The sequence below is a fragment of the Rhinichthys klamathensis genome, unplaced genomic scaffold (genome assembly GCF_029890125.1).
Source record: "Rhinichthys klamathensis goyatoka isolate OS25496 unplaced genomic scaffold, OSU_Roscu_1.1 h1tg000165l_1, whole genome shotgun sequence".
Classification (NCBI taxonomy): domain Eukaryota; kingdom Metazoa; phylum Chordata; class Actinopteri; order Cypriniformes; family Leuciscidae; genus Rhinichthys; species Rhinichthys klamathensis.
In genome coordinates this window covers 1,587,381-1,603,759 of record NW_026606697.1, presented here as the reverse complement: position 1 = coordinate 1,603,759, position 16,379 = coordinate 1,587,381, and positions in this window count along the sequence as shown.

Below are 16,379 nucleotides of genomic sequence, written 5' to 3'. Positions count from 1 at the left end.
CACATCTGAAAAAGAAAATGTAAAAAATGTTAGAGAGAGAGAGAGTGATAAGGTCTTGTATTGTTGTATGCAGATGGAGTTTTCACAATGTATTTTAACTTTCCAGGAACATTGTGGTGAGGATGATGAGTGTCCACTTTAGTTGATGAGTGAGTTTGAACAAATACACTGACTTTGATAAATATTACCTAGACAAACTTTTTTTTTTGCCACAGTAAGAACATAGATTTAGGGCCGTTTTTCCTTATATCAGTGCAATCAAATATGTGAAAGTGGGTGATGTATCGTGAAGTTCTACATTTCAAACTTTTTGAATGATTGAAGCCATCAGATTAACTAGGGTGTAATGTGGTATCAGATTAGATTAAGCACACTTAATCTTTTACTCATCCTTTCCAACTTTCATAGAGCAATGTACATTTATAACTTTGTATTATATTACCTTTGCATCATATTACAAAAAAACTAGTTAACGCTGCTGTGAGGGTGTTTCTGAAACAGCGGCTGTGGGAGTGACGGTAAAATTGACATCTTTCTCTCTTCCGACTGCTCGTTTTTAAATCTTCCCTTTAAATCTTATGACATCCGCTTCAAACATTACAATCTTAATAACTTTCATTAACTCTACAATAAGTAAATCCACTTCACCAGCTTATCCTCTCCGACAACAATGCCATTGAAATATACAGAACTACTGCAAAAATGGAAGTTCAAACACAAAATTAAAAAAATGGCTCCACGCTTGTTTCTGGCACATAAGGTCGACCATGATTGACATGTTACATAAGGAAAAAAACATTTAGCTTCGGTTACAGAAGTGCAAGCCAAAATTCGCTGCATTTAGAGCTTAAACATTAAACAGCTCATGAACATGTCAAATCAAACGGGGGAATTGCAAAGCAACGCGCTACAATGATGCTTCAGTACAACATCATCATGCATCTGTTCTGAAAGACAAATGTTTCAGTTTATGTTGTTTACTTTAATGTGTTCAGTGTAGACAGCCTTAAATAGTTGTGGCGAGCCATTTAAAAAAAATGCAACCTGCGCAGATACGTTGGATGGGTTAATTATATGCGAGATGGTCACGTTCGCTCTAGAAAGAACGCGAGTGTCTCGCATCTAATTCACCCATCCAACATATCTATTCTGGCAGACTGATCTCATGAAATGGCGTATGTATGACACGCCAAATCGTATTTCCATTTTTGGCGTGCTATCAACACGCATAATCGCTTTTCAGCGTGTTTATCAACGCCTTTGACTTAACGTTATATTACTGTATTATGTATATATAAATATATGACCTACCCCAACCCCGTCCCTAAACCTACCCGTCACTGGGGTTAATACCATTTATGAGTCTTCCCCTACCATCCTAGGAAAAAAAAATATTGCTCCACAGATGTAAATATACATTTTTCTTCGTTTCGCTCGTACATTTAACGGCGTACACATACACGCGGAATCACTCGGACATTTAATGGCGTAGACATACACGCAAAAGATGACGGTTCATTTCAGCGTGGACATACACGTGGATTGCTCAAAATGCGTATAGATAACACGCCACTTGACTTGAAAGTGGCGTGTATGTTTATGCAAAGTCATGATGTCATGTTGGTTCTGGGTGCATTTTTTGTTGTTGCGTCATGAGTAGTTGCTTACTCATGACAAACATCAACACAGCTAAAAGTATTCCTAATATGTTAGACATTTCATTTTATTTACCTGTTGAGACAGGCCTTCACAAGCCCCGGTAAGAGCTGTATTGTGACGTTTGAGGTGGGGAGGTGCAACACACGAAAGGGGCGTTTGTAAAATATGCTTTATTTTTGTAATTACGCTTGGTGCCATAGTGTCGCAGAAACGACATACTTCACCTTTAAGATTTCATCTGAAATGCTCACATTTGCCATCTAGAAATGGTCTTAATTTATGCTGTCCTTTTTGTTCTAGCACATAAATATTGGTATACTCTGTGGCAGTCTGACACACAGGAAATAGACATGACTAATCTGCAAATTGGATTAAGCCAAAAAATACACTTTCATTTCTCTTGTGCTCATCTTGGTGTGAAATTAGTAAAAAAAAATTTAATCACTGATGAATCCACCACAGGTCAATTAGTTGAGTACCTGTTTGACATTAAAGATATTTAGTCGATTAGTTACAGTGTAAGGTGGCTCGGGTGACCGATTGGTTGGAAACAGATGACTGTGAGATATTGACTGTGCAAAGGAAACACTAGGATTCAGCCACTGGTCTAATTAAGAGAGTCAATCAGGGGTGCTTTTCTGAATACTGATTGCCAACACATTACAGTAACACGTTAATGTCCGGGGAAATGCAGCATGTCTGAAGTCTTTATGTCATCGTTTAATTGAGTTGAGTTCCATAAGGAGGTTCAGAGACACTAAACTGGCCATGGTAAGAAGAGATTATACATAATAGGTGTCTTTTTGTTTTCAAGTTTTTTTTTTTTTTTTTTTTGACAGCAGAGAGGGAATAGGAAATTATTGAGAGATGGAATGCACGATTTCAAGTGTGATATTGCTTTAAAGGGGCTATTAGAATTCAGAAACCCTTGTTATTAGTGATACCAGTGGCTGTTAACTGACCGGCAGCCAGAAACGAATCGCTCTTGCTCACGCTCGTACACACATAAAGCACAAGAGAGAGACTGAACGTGATTCAATGCCACCATATACTCACGGCGAAGTTCTTTTTCATTCTTTACTTAGAAGTAAAAAGAAGCTGGAAATACCTTTGCAGCATTTAGGCATGATGTGAGGGTATAAACAAAGAAATGAATAAGTTCAACAGAATGGTTACTGTCAGAAAACGAAATACGTTGCATGGAGGCAAAAGAATTATGCCGTAAATGTCATGTGACTAATGACATCATGACAATGATTGGTAGACGACACCCCTTCACTAGCAACTATAAGCCAGCAGACTGGGAAAAAGAGTTCACTTTTAATAGCCCTCCAATAAATTGGGCCCTAGCAAAACATTTAATATGCAGCAATGATACGCCTACCATTTATACAAGCTGCTTACAATTGAATCGGAAAATCTGTTTTTGCCCCCAGAGAGTGTATGGCATATTTCAGCAAGACCATTATAATCAGCCAAACTCTGATCCCTTGAGATTAAATAAACTCATAGCACTGCTTTTATGATGACATCATGTGAAAGGCATGGAAGTGAATTCTACTGACCTTGCCTGAGTGGCAATAAATAATATTTTACTTTTTTTTATTTTTTTATTAAATTCTCCAGCATACACAGGATGAACATGAACACAGTTCAATATGCATGCTAACCACAAGGTCACGGCTCCGACAGACAGGTTATGTGACTGTTTGATATCAACGTGATAAAAATGACGCAATGCATGAACAATGCATTATCAAGGTGATGCAATGCAATATCAATGCACAATCAACGTTTCTAGACTTTCTACGATTACCTTTAGTCTCCCCACACACCCTTCTACTAAAAGGCTAGCTCACCTCCACTGCCACCATGCATTTTCAGCTCTCCGTATCACTATTCATGCTCCGATGAAAATAGAAAAGCGCATTTTTATTAGTAGAAATGTCTTTGTGCCGGTATCATTTATTCAGGTTTCTCTCTGAGAAAGAACATGAAAAAGTGCTTTAGCTCCAAGCCGTTATTTTAACCCCATCAAAGGACACAGTACCTACAATGAAAGTGACTTACGAGAGAGAACTGCATGTGTATATGAAAGAATGCATTTAATGTCGTCTAATGACAGTGATGCACGTTGACCCTTCGAGTTTCAAGGTGAAAGGCCTTTGCCAGCTAAACCGCCTCGTCTCACCGCCTCTGACAGCTCCGAGAATGAGCTACAGAGAAGATCTACGGGAATCGGATGTTGCTCTGTTATCCAAACAACCTTTGTGGCTCGTCGCCCTGTTCTGTTTGTCAAAGATACAGTGCTTTGACAGAAATCCAAGGAAATGCTTAAAAGGACTTGCACTGAAAGACGTGCTGTCATTCACACTAGCGCAGGAGTGGGCGTTCAGGAAACCGCTGACTTTGTACAGCATTCTTATTTATTTGAGTATTTGAAATGTGGGGACAGAGTAAGTGTGTAATATACGGTGTAATTTAGTATTACATTTGATAGTCACCATTATGATGCATGACAATAATGTACAGTAATGAACTTCAAATTTGTCAGGGATGCAAGTGGCTAGACATTGAATCTGAGGGAATCCTTCAGTGGGAATCTCTTGTGAAAGTACACATTTTCAGTCAGTTTTTCTTATTTAATGAAACGGCTCTTGCATTAAAGAAATATTTAATGAATTATAATTTGGACAGTTGTATACAATTTTATTTTGGGGGACTTGAAAAGTCACATTATGTAATTACCTAAAATATTATATTATAAAAACGTAACAACTATTAACATAATTATTAGCTTATTACCCTAACATGTGAAAGTATTTTTAAATATTATTATTTGGCTGGTAGTTTTTTTTTTTTTTTATGTAAACAACTTAACAATACTACATACTGTAGCAACATTTTAGCTGGATGTTACAATGTATTTATTTATGTATTTGTGCCTGAAGAATTGATTAATTTCGATAAATGTATCAATAAATTTGGAATAGCATACATTCCTATTAATGTGTTAATGTTTACTTATTATATTATACATTATAGCATATGTTTACAGTCTGTTTGTCTGTATTGCTGAAATGAATTAAGTGAGTGATATTTTGCTTTCAAAACGTGTAAAAATAAGAGGTAACTTTTACATTAGATGAATAAAACCGCCACAGCACTGTAAAAATTATATGATCAATAAGTTATGATAACATATATTTTTACATTGCTTTAACTCATCAAAATAAGTTAATGGGGTCATATAATGGTACATGCACTTTTACAAGTTGATTGTACTGAAATGTGTGTTGGCAGTGCCTGTACACAGCCATCATATAATGATAAAAATCCATCCAGTGGTTTTGTTTTAATCTCCTTATATGTTTTCCCCTGCCTCAAATCGAGCCGTTCGACCGTGTGACGTCACACGGTCGGAAGCCCCTCCCACGATTGTTGAATGACAGCCGCGTTTCAACACAGACCCGCCCTTGCTCGTGAGAGCTGTCAATCATAGTCTGCGCGGACCGGCGCGGTCATTGTTGATATGCTGGAGCACTGTCTATGAGCAGAATGGCGTCTAAGCGATTGTGGTGTTCTGTTCTTGGGTGTAATAACGAACACAGCAGTCATTTTAATGTTCCTAAATCCGAACCGCCGAAGACGCAGTGGCTGAGTTTGTTTTCGAAGGGAATATTCCCCACGAGCAACGTCAATGCTCTCATGTTTGCGCGAATCATTTCACACACCAGACTGCTTTATAAACGAGGAGGTATAAAGCTGGTTTTGCTAGGAAGCTGCTCCTGAAAAAAGATCGGTACCAGATATTCGTGTTCCTGCTGAACCTCTAGAACAACTGAAGTGAGTGTAATGTTTTATTAAACTTTATATTAATATTTATATTAGCTAATCCTTGTAAATCGCTAGCTGCACGCTTCACAATGAATGCGTCTAAGGTTTACACTCAGGGTACATTATGGCATGTTTTCTATGTATGACGTTCTCAATATAATGCATAATCCCACGTTTATACTGAACAACGTGTTATGGTTATTGTGTTATTGTGTTACAAACGGTGTACGCCAGAGCCGGCTCTGGGGTATGCACAGAACAGAGGGGCGGGGTGAGCAAAGCTCATGATCATTTAAAGTCATATGCACTGAAACGGCGTGCTGAAAACAGAGCTGTTTTTACCAGGTAAAATAAGTGTTTTCTTACAATACTAATGAGAATTTTTAATTAAAGTATATTACAAACTTTTAATTTAGACCCTAAAGAATCATATTAGCTTGTACAAAAATGGCATTATATGACCCCTTTAAGCAATTTTCAACAAAAAAAATTAAACAATTTTTACAAGATTTTTTTTTTTTTAAGTCAGTTAAGTTGAAATGACTTAAACATCCAAGTTGATTGTACTTAAAAATTTAAGGCAGCAACTTATTTTCACAGTGAGTGTGTAGATATGCAGTTTTTATGGAGCTCTAGGTTGTTGTTAAGTAGTTTTGGGTGGATGCGATTCAAAACAGACTCTATCTCTAATAGTCTCTGTGATTGGGTCTCAGGGTATGGCTTGAATCTCTCCTTCAGTATAAGAACATGATATTTTGCTGTCATTTTATCGTATTTAAATTACGGTTCATTTTGAGAAAATATGCTGGTTACAATCAGATCGACGTCCATATTTGATGATTTTTAAAAGTTATAAAACAACATCACCTCAAACAAGAATCTAAATCTAAAAAGGAAGAAGGCAAGAACCAATTTATCTTGCATCCGAATTTTTAAAACATGCATAATAAATGTGAAAAATGTTTTGGAGGCATATACTGCAGTTGTTTACATGCTCGTCTATCTGCTTCCACCTCTATAGGAGAACTTGACCTTCACACGGTCTCCTGCGATTGACAGGCAACATAAAGTCAAACCCAGCTAATTAGATTAAGAAACATAGATCCGTGCAGGCAGTGGATGTGACAGGCACATTGATCAATCTGCTATGCATCCCTGTGAGAGAGACTGCATTCGGGGATTCTATAAAGCACAGAACTGGCCGTTTGAAGAACGTGTAGATAATGGGCATGCATAGGAATCCAGCATTGTGGTTGCACTGGAGGTTAAACAGATTGCTGATACCTGACAGAAGCCTATTGCAATACGCTGGGGAAGTGAGCTCACTTTCACACTGTATATAAAGCACTTTAATGTAAGCTGTTCTGAATAAGAGCATCAGCTTAATACTTTAAAGCAACACCAAGTAACTTTTCCTCTGCGGTCACCCTACAGGTTGGAAGCGGAATTGTCCATTACCGCTGTCATAAATAATTTAGCCTACTGTCGCACGCACACTCGTTGTTTATCCAGCACCGGCTTTGGAATGAACGATGTCCACAGACAAGGTAGAGTATGTTGCATGATTTCATGAAAGTATGATGTATTGCGACATCAGAAACGAAGAAAAACAAAATAATGACTATTGTAACGCTTGACGTAAAGCAAGTCAAATTTGTAGTTTTCTTATGTCTCATTAGAACTACAGAAACGTGACCCGATCTGGCAATCTTACATAGCGTGGTTAAAGCAGATATAGGACAGCAAAGCAAATCCAGAAGTGCCTTTCACCCTGTTACGACTTAATGAACCACTGAAACGATTTTGGAAACATTATTTTAAGGTAAAAAATCTTACTTAGTGTTGCTTTAAATGTAAACCGCTTTAGATAGGTATATGTAAATTTAAAGAATTCAGCTGTTACTGTGAGTATGTAAAGCTCCGATACATGTATTTTTATCTTGAAATGACAGTTTAAAGACACAGACAAGATATGTCATGTTTCAATATAAGGTTCAGTTTTTCAAAGATGAGCTATTACTCAATATTGATGAGAATCCTACTTTAGAGCAAAAACAGCTGACGATATTTCAGATGCTCAGGTGACACTTTATAATATTATAATGAACAAACATTACTTTGTGCGTGCTAACTGTAAACATGAATAAGTTGGCAAAACTAAAAAAAAAAATGAGGCAATCCGTTACATCACATTTTTTAAGTTAAGAAATTCAAAGTTTAAGCAAGCAGAACATTATAACACTTACTTTTAGCATTTACTCTCCCTTTTGAGTGCCGTGACAAAGCATGCATGGGAAATAGAAATCCCAGCCCAGTTTCAGTTAAATTTAAGTTAGTCTAAATTAAAAGAAACAAGCTCATGAAACTCAAAATAATTAAACAAAATTTAGATTACTTAAAATGTGTCAGTTTTGTGAACTCAAAAGAAAAAAAAGCTCTAAATACTCATACAAGTTAATTTGCTTGAACTAATTTGTTTAATTTAAGTTGGCTCTACTCAAACCAATTAATTATTTTGAGTGTTAGGGTTTACAGTGCACAATTATTATTGCTCATAATTCTTATTAAATAGTTAGTGTATATTCAAACTTTTTACTCATGTATGCATGTACATGAACTATTGATGTGTTTTATTATAATGCATTTAATGGTTACATAATTTTCAGCCTTTTGAAATATGAAAAAAATAGTACTGTACATGTTTTTGCAGCTTTTGAAATGACTCAATCTGTCAATTACAGCATAATATATTATTCTAAACTCAAAAAGCAAAAGCAAACTTAAAAGCATTATAACATGGAATAAAGAAAGTGCAGCTTTTAAGCACATAATTCATCCTTGGTGCGTAATTGATGAAAGTAGTCCATGATAGCCATGAAGAACTTTTAGATGAAATGACTGGAATGTTTGGTTTCTGCTCTGATCAAAAGGCCAATTAAGCTATTTACAGTCAGTATAAATTGTTTGTGGAGTTCAGATGTAAAGGGCACCATGCGTCTGCCTGACAACGAATCATTGTATTTCCAGTCTGAATTAAGCTGTGACACATCATTTGTCCAGAGCTAGAATGCAGCAAAAACTGTTACCAAACCCGTCAGGCCACATTTTCATATAATAATTGTAGGAAAATGTATGTAGGAAAAGCAGAATAGCAACACAGTCCAAACCCCTATAGCAGACAGGGAAAGTATTTCACCCTTTTAAGAACCCTGGAATCACTGGAAAGACATCTACTATGGATTGCTCCCAAAAGTTTATTTGGTCAGAAAACATGGCCAATGTGCAATGGAGAAACAATGTTCTTTTCAGCCAGATATGTAATAACGACATCTACCAGTAGGGGCCAGCGGGCCAAAATGCCCAGTACCTCATTGCAGTACACGAGATCCAGGGGGCGGAGTTGGATCCAGATCTAAGGGGTGGAGATGGGTAGGATTAGGGGTGGGGTTAGAGATCAGGGGGTGGAGATGGGTAGGATTAGGGGTGGGGTTAGGGATCAGGGGGTGGAGATGGGTAGTATTATGGGTGGGGTTAGGGATCAGGGGGCGGAGATGGGTAGTATTATGGGTGGGGTTAGGGATCAGGGGGCGGAGATGGGTAGGTTTAGGTATATGTAAGGTGGGAGGCGTTGGATCTGGATCCAACTCCTCCCCCTGGATTTCGTGTTTTGCAGTGAGGACCATCTCAAAATACCTGGGAAAACATTGACCCCTTGCTAGTCAACAATCATCAACAGCTAGTAGCAAATCACATTCATGGCTGTGACATGCTAAATGCACTGAAATAGTATTTAAATGAAGTCATCATTCTTTTCAGCACAAACACAAATCTTATGTTAATTAGGCTCATTACGATCGTGTTTCATTCACAGAACTCAGCGCAATTAGCATCATATTGTTGCCCACGGAAAGCAGGGAGTAAATGAAATGTAATATTTACGTTTTCTATTGATCATAGCAGCAGGAATTCATCAAAAGATCAAAATAACAGAGAAGAGTGCAATAACCGGGCATCAGATCCAAATTTTCGGCATTTTAAAGAGCAGAGTGACTGCGAACTGACCAGCAACATCAGGAACTGCGTCGTGCAAATTGCATTCAGCACAAAATGTAGTGAATTAGTGATGGCAAACAAAAAAGCTTGTGGTGGTGGTACAATTCATTGTTAGAAAATCGAATGTTTTCCAATGGACCCTTTTCACAGTCTGTGTTGGTGCATTTCCACAGTTATCAACATTGCAAACCTAGAAAAGTTTTTCATATTTTCACTTATATAAAAAATATACATGGATAACACTATACGTTGTGTTATATTACCTTGGCAGTGAATGACACAAAAATTAAAATAATTAAAGGTCCTGCTATGGTGTTTCTAATACTACGGCCGAGGGAGTGACATCGTTCTTTATTCTGACTGTTGTAAGCTCTCTATATTTTTCCCTCTTTTTGAAAATCATGTACTTTTTACTTACTAGGACTAGGTATTACAATCCCTAACGATTCCTCACAGCACTGGCTTTGAACGATTCAGCACCACCACAGTCCACGTTGAAGAAGTCTTCTTATGTGGATTTTCACACCAATACGACACATTGTCTGTTGTGTACCACCGCCTCATTGGATGTTTCGGCTTTTTATCACAAGACATCCCCTGTGCAGAGGCAGGCTAACCTTAGGCTGATCAGACCTGGGTGTGTCGCATGGTGACTAAATTGGTCATTTGGCCCACATTGTCTCCTTTTGTTTCAGCCACAGCCAGTGACTACTTCCTTCGGCGAAAGTGACAAGTTCCTTAATTACTTTCCACTGGGCCTGACCTCTAATACCGCTTCCTCCAGCAGCCTTATGGTGGAACTGGCAACAAAGCACCTGCATCCCACATCCACTGGACGCACATTCCAGCTTATGCACCTTCCAGCCCAGCTGCTCTGCTTCAGCGGCCAACGTGGCATACCACAGCTTATTTCCCTTCATAAGACTCCTCGAAAGCTTCCTCCCAAGGGACTGTCGGTTCCACAATGAAGACACAATGGCAGGAGTCAGACCAGAAGACCAGGTCTAGGTGCAGGTTGATCACTGTGATTTCAGGTGGAAAGGTTAGTCTCTGGTTTAGGTCGACACTCATTTCCCAGTACCTAGCTATATTCAGCTGGCAAGAGTCAGGGGATGAAGGCTTAGTGCACTGTTTCTCTCCTTCCCGGATAAAAGGTGTTAATTGCGGGAAGGCAGTCTGGGCATCTAGGGAAATGGCGCTGATTGAAACCCTCTTGTCCTCTAGTGCTGTAGCACCTCAATACTTGTTTAGGATGCCAAGTGTATCTCCCTTGCGTTAAGCTGTTCTTACAACCCACAAGGATGTGCTTGAGGGTTGCTGGAGCTGCACACTAGTGACAGGCTGGATCCTCTCCATACCAAAGATGTAGGTTTGTTGGAGAGGGGAGAACAGCATGTGTGGCCCTGATGATGAAACTTAACCTGTTCGTGTCCATGTTCCACAGGTCACTCCATGTGATTTTACGCCATCCCACCTCATCCAGCTGCCTTGCTGGGCTTGTGAGACCGCTCTGGCACATCTGGCTGCTTCCTCCTGGCGGCGCACCTCCTTCACCATCAGTTGCCTGTGTTCATATAGTGTAGCCTTTTGCCATGTGTTGTTGTTCCCAAACCAAGTCCCCCCTGCCATATTGAACTTGCCCCACAATGTCCCGGTGTCTGAGGGCCGCCTTCGCTTACGCTACTTCCGGAGATGGATCTCATTTCCTTCCAGTTGCTAGGGTCAGCAAGTCTCTTATAAAGGGGTCACGAGACTCCTTGAGTGTCATCTCCAGTCTAGCTTTCGCGCATTTACTGTATACTCCTCCACATGGCTTGATTTAGGCAGAGAGAAGACTCCATTCCCATACAGGCCTATACTGCTAAGGCATCTTTGTAGATGAGGCGTCTGAAGTAATGAAAGAGGGCGATGATGTAACGCAAAGTATTATAGAAAAAATATGTGGCACATTCATGTATTTGTCGGACTGTGCACAAACCTGTCATTACTACAACTACAAAAGTATGCAGATGCCAGAGCATTGAATAATATTGCTACATAAAACAAAAAGGAAAATTGCCTAGGCAAACACATATTCAAAAATTCAACTCGATCAATATCCAAGAAATAACACGTTTTAGACCACCATATATAAATACGTCTTAGATACAAATTTCCAGCTGCTTCATGAATACAGACAAGTTACCATGATACCACCACAACATGAAAAAAACCTTTTGCATACTCAATAGACCTGCATTCTTAGTGGCACGGGAAGTTGTGACTTTGTGAAACAGACTATCCTTACCTAAAATGTTGCTACAGTAGCATAATTTTCACATTCATCTTGACTAAGGGGGCATGATAGTCCAGGTAAGGGAGTGATGCCCCCCAACCCCCCCATCCCCCCGCCCCCAGAAGTTTATCCAACTATGATGACTTTCGCTTCTGAGAACCCCACAAATGTGAAAAGGGTCCATTTATCAAATCAGTTAGCAAATGAGCAATGCATTTATTTATTTATTTATTTTTTAAATCACATGAGTGAAGGCATGCACACCTAACACAGGGTTAAAAGGTGATTGTGCATGGTTGTGTGTGCAGTAATGTGATGTTGCCGCAGTCCACACGTCCTCTTTTAGATGGTACACACTCACTGAGCAGACATGTAGTCGAGCTGTCAGACGCACACAGCAGGCAAAGCCCCTGAGGGTTACAGCCCTGGAGTGGAGCTCCCATCCCCAGTGCATTCTAATAAGCTCTCGGCAGCCTGACTCTCTGCAAACCAAGGTTAATCTAGGTGTCAACACCTGTCGTCAGAATTGGATATTGCTCTGGGGTGACATGAGCAAGCACCACATACACGTATAGTTCCCCAACGTGACTTTCCCTTTGTTCCCATTTTCCATATTTTTTTTGTCCCCCCCCCCCCCCCTTTATTTACCAGTTCTAGAAAGAGTTACACTGAATGAATTTAACACTTGATTAGCGTGCAACTGTGTGCAATAATTCATACTTTCCTATCATCACTAATCTAGATATACTGTTTCTAAATGGGGTCGCTCTCTTGAGAGCAATTTTCACCTGCCAAACTAAGCATTAAATATGATCATATGATATGCATCAACTGGTTACTTCTGCCAACGGTATGCTCTAAAACTTTTAACGCTGTGCCTATGAAAGGGTGTAATGATTGTGAGGTTGAAGTGCTGACAGTTATTTTGCAGCATCACTCATGTTTTATGTCAACATTTTAAGATTTTAAAACTACAACGCTGCTAAACAGTTTAGAGATTTTGGATGGAGAAGCATTTTGTTAGGCTTGTCAGATATCTTTCTTGATATTGTATTTTCCTTTGTCACACTTGATTCAGAATGGTTTTGACTATCATATCATAATAACATTTTTGGTCGAAACGTGAGTTTGACTGGCCCGAGTCAAAGGAGCTGCCTCCAATTGCTGCCTCAATACTGCTTTACCTGTTATTATTTCATTAATACTAATCTAGAGTCTTCTAAGGTAGAATAATAACTCAAATGTATTACAATCCACTTTTTTTGCGTTTGTTAAGGCAATAGGGAATGTACATTGGTTGGACAGTGAAACTAAACACCTGGGGCCTCATGTACAAAGACTTGCGTTGAATTCATACTAAAACATTGCGTACGGACAAAGCTGTAAATGTGCGTACGCACAAAAAAAAGCAGATGGTAAAAAAGCAGTACGAAGGATCCCACGCATATTCTCTTTGTACATCCCAATTAACGTAAAATTGAGCGCACATGCACGAGCACAACGCCCCACCCAGTCTCCTACCCCAATTAAATTAATTTAAATATGGTAATTAGTCCAATTTGGCAAAAGAAACCTGCAAGAACATGGCTAAAGCAAGCAAGAAATGAAATTTCACTGAAAATGTCTTCTATGTGAATATATAGTAAAGTGTAATTTATTCCTGTGATCAAAGCTGAATTTTCAGCATCATTTCTCCAGTCTTCAGTGTCACGTGATCCTTCAGAAATCATTCTAATATGATGATTTGATGATCAAGAAACATTTATGATTATTATCAGTGTTGAAAACAGCTGTGCTTCTGCTTCATATTTTCGTGGAAACCATGATATAGTACTTTCAGGATTCTTTAATGAATAAAAACTTAAGTCAAACAGATGTCGAAATCTTATAATCTTTTGTAACATTATAAATGCATTTACTGTCACTTTTACTTGTCACTTCAAAAATATTACTTTCTTTTTTTATCTTTACTGACCGAATTAATGAAGTTTATTTTTTATTCCTAGTTAAGCCAATTGCTAGACGGGTTGTATCAATTTGGACATGCTTTATATATGTTCTTACTTAATTGCATAATATAATATTTTAATAAAACTCGTGTGACAATAATATGCCAAATAATTGATCAATTACAAATTATAAGCAATATCTGACAGCTGGTGATGCGATAGAACAATTCGTATTGTAATGTTTGCCACTTCACTTTATTGCCTCTATGAGTCGCCAACGGACAAAAATCACGACAAATATACGTACGCCAGACATGAAGTTTACTTGGAGGAACGCACATTCTTACGTTAATTTCACTGTTAGTACATCTGGCCGTGAACGTGAAAGCTGGCGTACGCTGTGTTTTTGTGCGTACGCAGTGTTGATACATGAGACCCCTGGTTTTAGACGACAATAATTTATTAGTATGGTGTAGGGCCTCCTTTTGTGGCTATTCTGGCCAATACAGCATCAATTCATCTTGGGAATGACAGATACAATACAAGTCCAAATACCAGAACAGTACAAATTTTGAGCCATTTCTCTTCCAGAAAAGTGACCAGGTCACTATGTGATGCTGGTGGAAGAAAACATTTTCTTGCTCCTCCAAAATACCCAAAGATGGCTCGAAAAAACTGCATCTGGTGACTGTGAAGGGCCATGCGAGATGTTCACCTTCACTTTCATGTTCATCAAACCATTCTGTCGCAAGTCTTGCTGTGTGTTTTGGTGCATTATCATGCTGATACACAACACCCCCATCAGGGTACAATGTTTGAACCATTAGGTGAACATGGTCCTCCAGAATGGCTCGGTAGTCAAGCATAGTAGGGAATGCCATGATATTGCAGCCCAAACCATCACTGATCCACCACTGTGCTTCACAGTCCGGGTGTCAAGCCTCTTTAGGGCTTCTACACTCCGTAACTCTCATGGATGTGGGAATTAGGAAAGACAGTGAAGGTGGTTCATCAGAGAACAATACATGTTTCACATTGTCCACAGCCCAAGATTTGCATTGTTGACACCAATGAAACCTACATTTGGCATTGCCATGAGGAACCAAAGGTTTGGCTATAGGAGCCCGACCATGAATATTGACTCTGTGGAGCTCCCGACAAACAGTTTTGATGGAAACAGGTGGAGTTGGGCAGCTGTTTTATGTTTTTTGGATACAATCCGGGTCAGTACCTGGACATGCTTCCTCTTGCGTTGACAGTTACGCCTGCTGGATGTGGTTCGTCCTCGTGTGGTGATATGCCGTTAATTACCCTGGATACTATAGCTCTCGATACACCACAAAGACTTGCTGTCCTGGTCACAGATGAGCCAGCGGTCCCGCCAACAAATGCACCAACAATTTGTCCTATTTTGAACTCTGATATGTCTCCCATTATGTTATGTGGTTTGCAATATTTTATGTACAGCTGTGCTAATGCTCTGCTAAATCAACCTTCACACTCTGCTCTTACTAATGAAATGTAAAATAAGTGAAGATTGGCCCCCAGGCTGCGCATATATATATAGGTGTGAAACCTCATACACTAAATTGGCCAGTGTTTCAGTTTTATTGTCCAACCCCTGTAGGTTTAGTGCTCAATCTGTGCACCCTTAAAGGGATAGTTCACCCAAAAATGAAAAGTCTGTCATCATTTACTCACCATTAACTTATTCCAAACCTGTATGAATTTCTTTCTTCTGCTGAACACAAAAGAAGATATTTTAAAGAATGTTGGTAACAAGACAGTTTGGCCCCATTGACTTCCAAAGTAGGACAAAAAATACTATTCAATGGTGTCCATCGACTGTTTGATTACTGACAGTCTGTAAAATATCTTCTTTTGTGTACAACAATATGCAATTCATAGAATTTTCATTTTTGGTTGAACTATCCCTTTAAGGGACTCAATAGTGACACTGAAACAGCTGGGGTTTACAATGCTCCCTGAAAGCCCATCCTTCATTATGATAACACCATTGACAGGCAACATCTTCATCTGCCTGAAGCAATCACATCTAGCTAAGCTTGAGTGGCTCATACAGAGTTCCAGTTAGGGGTAGAGTGTCAAATTCTATCACTTTAAAAGCCATGCGATCATCATTTGTGATGAAGAAATTATCCAGTAGCTAGAGTAATCTCTAGTTATCCAGTGGAAACTGTGATGATTAAATTATTTCAGAACCAGGACACAATATACAGACTAATGGTATGTTCACACCGAACGCGAATAGAGCGTCAAATACGCGTCTAGTTAGACGCTTGAACATTCGCTCGAGTTCAAATTTTTCAACTTGCGCAGAAGACATTCGCGGCAAACGCATCGCCCAATTCGCGTCATTCGCAACGCCCGGCGCGAATGATGCGTCTATTCGCGTCCTTGCATTGACTTTGTATGTAATCTACTCGCGCAAATAATTAAATTCGCGTTCGGTGTGAACACACCATAAGCCCTATTAGGAACTACACGTATTTTCTTCGTCCTTTAACTTGCACTTTGTCATGCTCCTTCCGTATTGTCCATGTCCATGAATAAAATGTCCAGATCACATTTCACACCAAACTTAA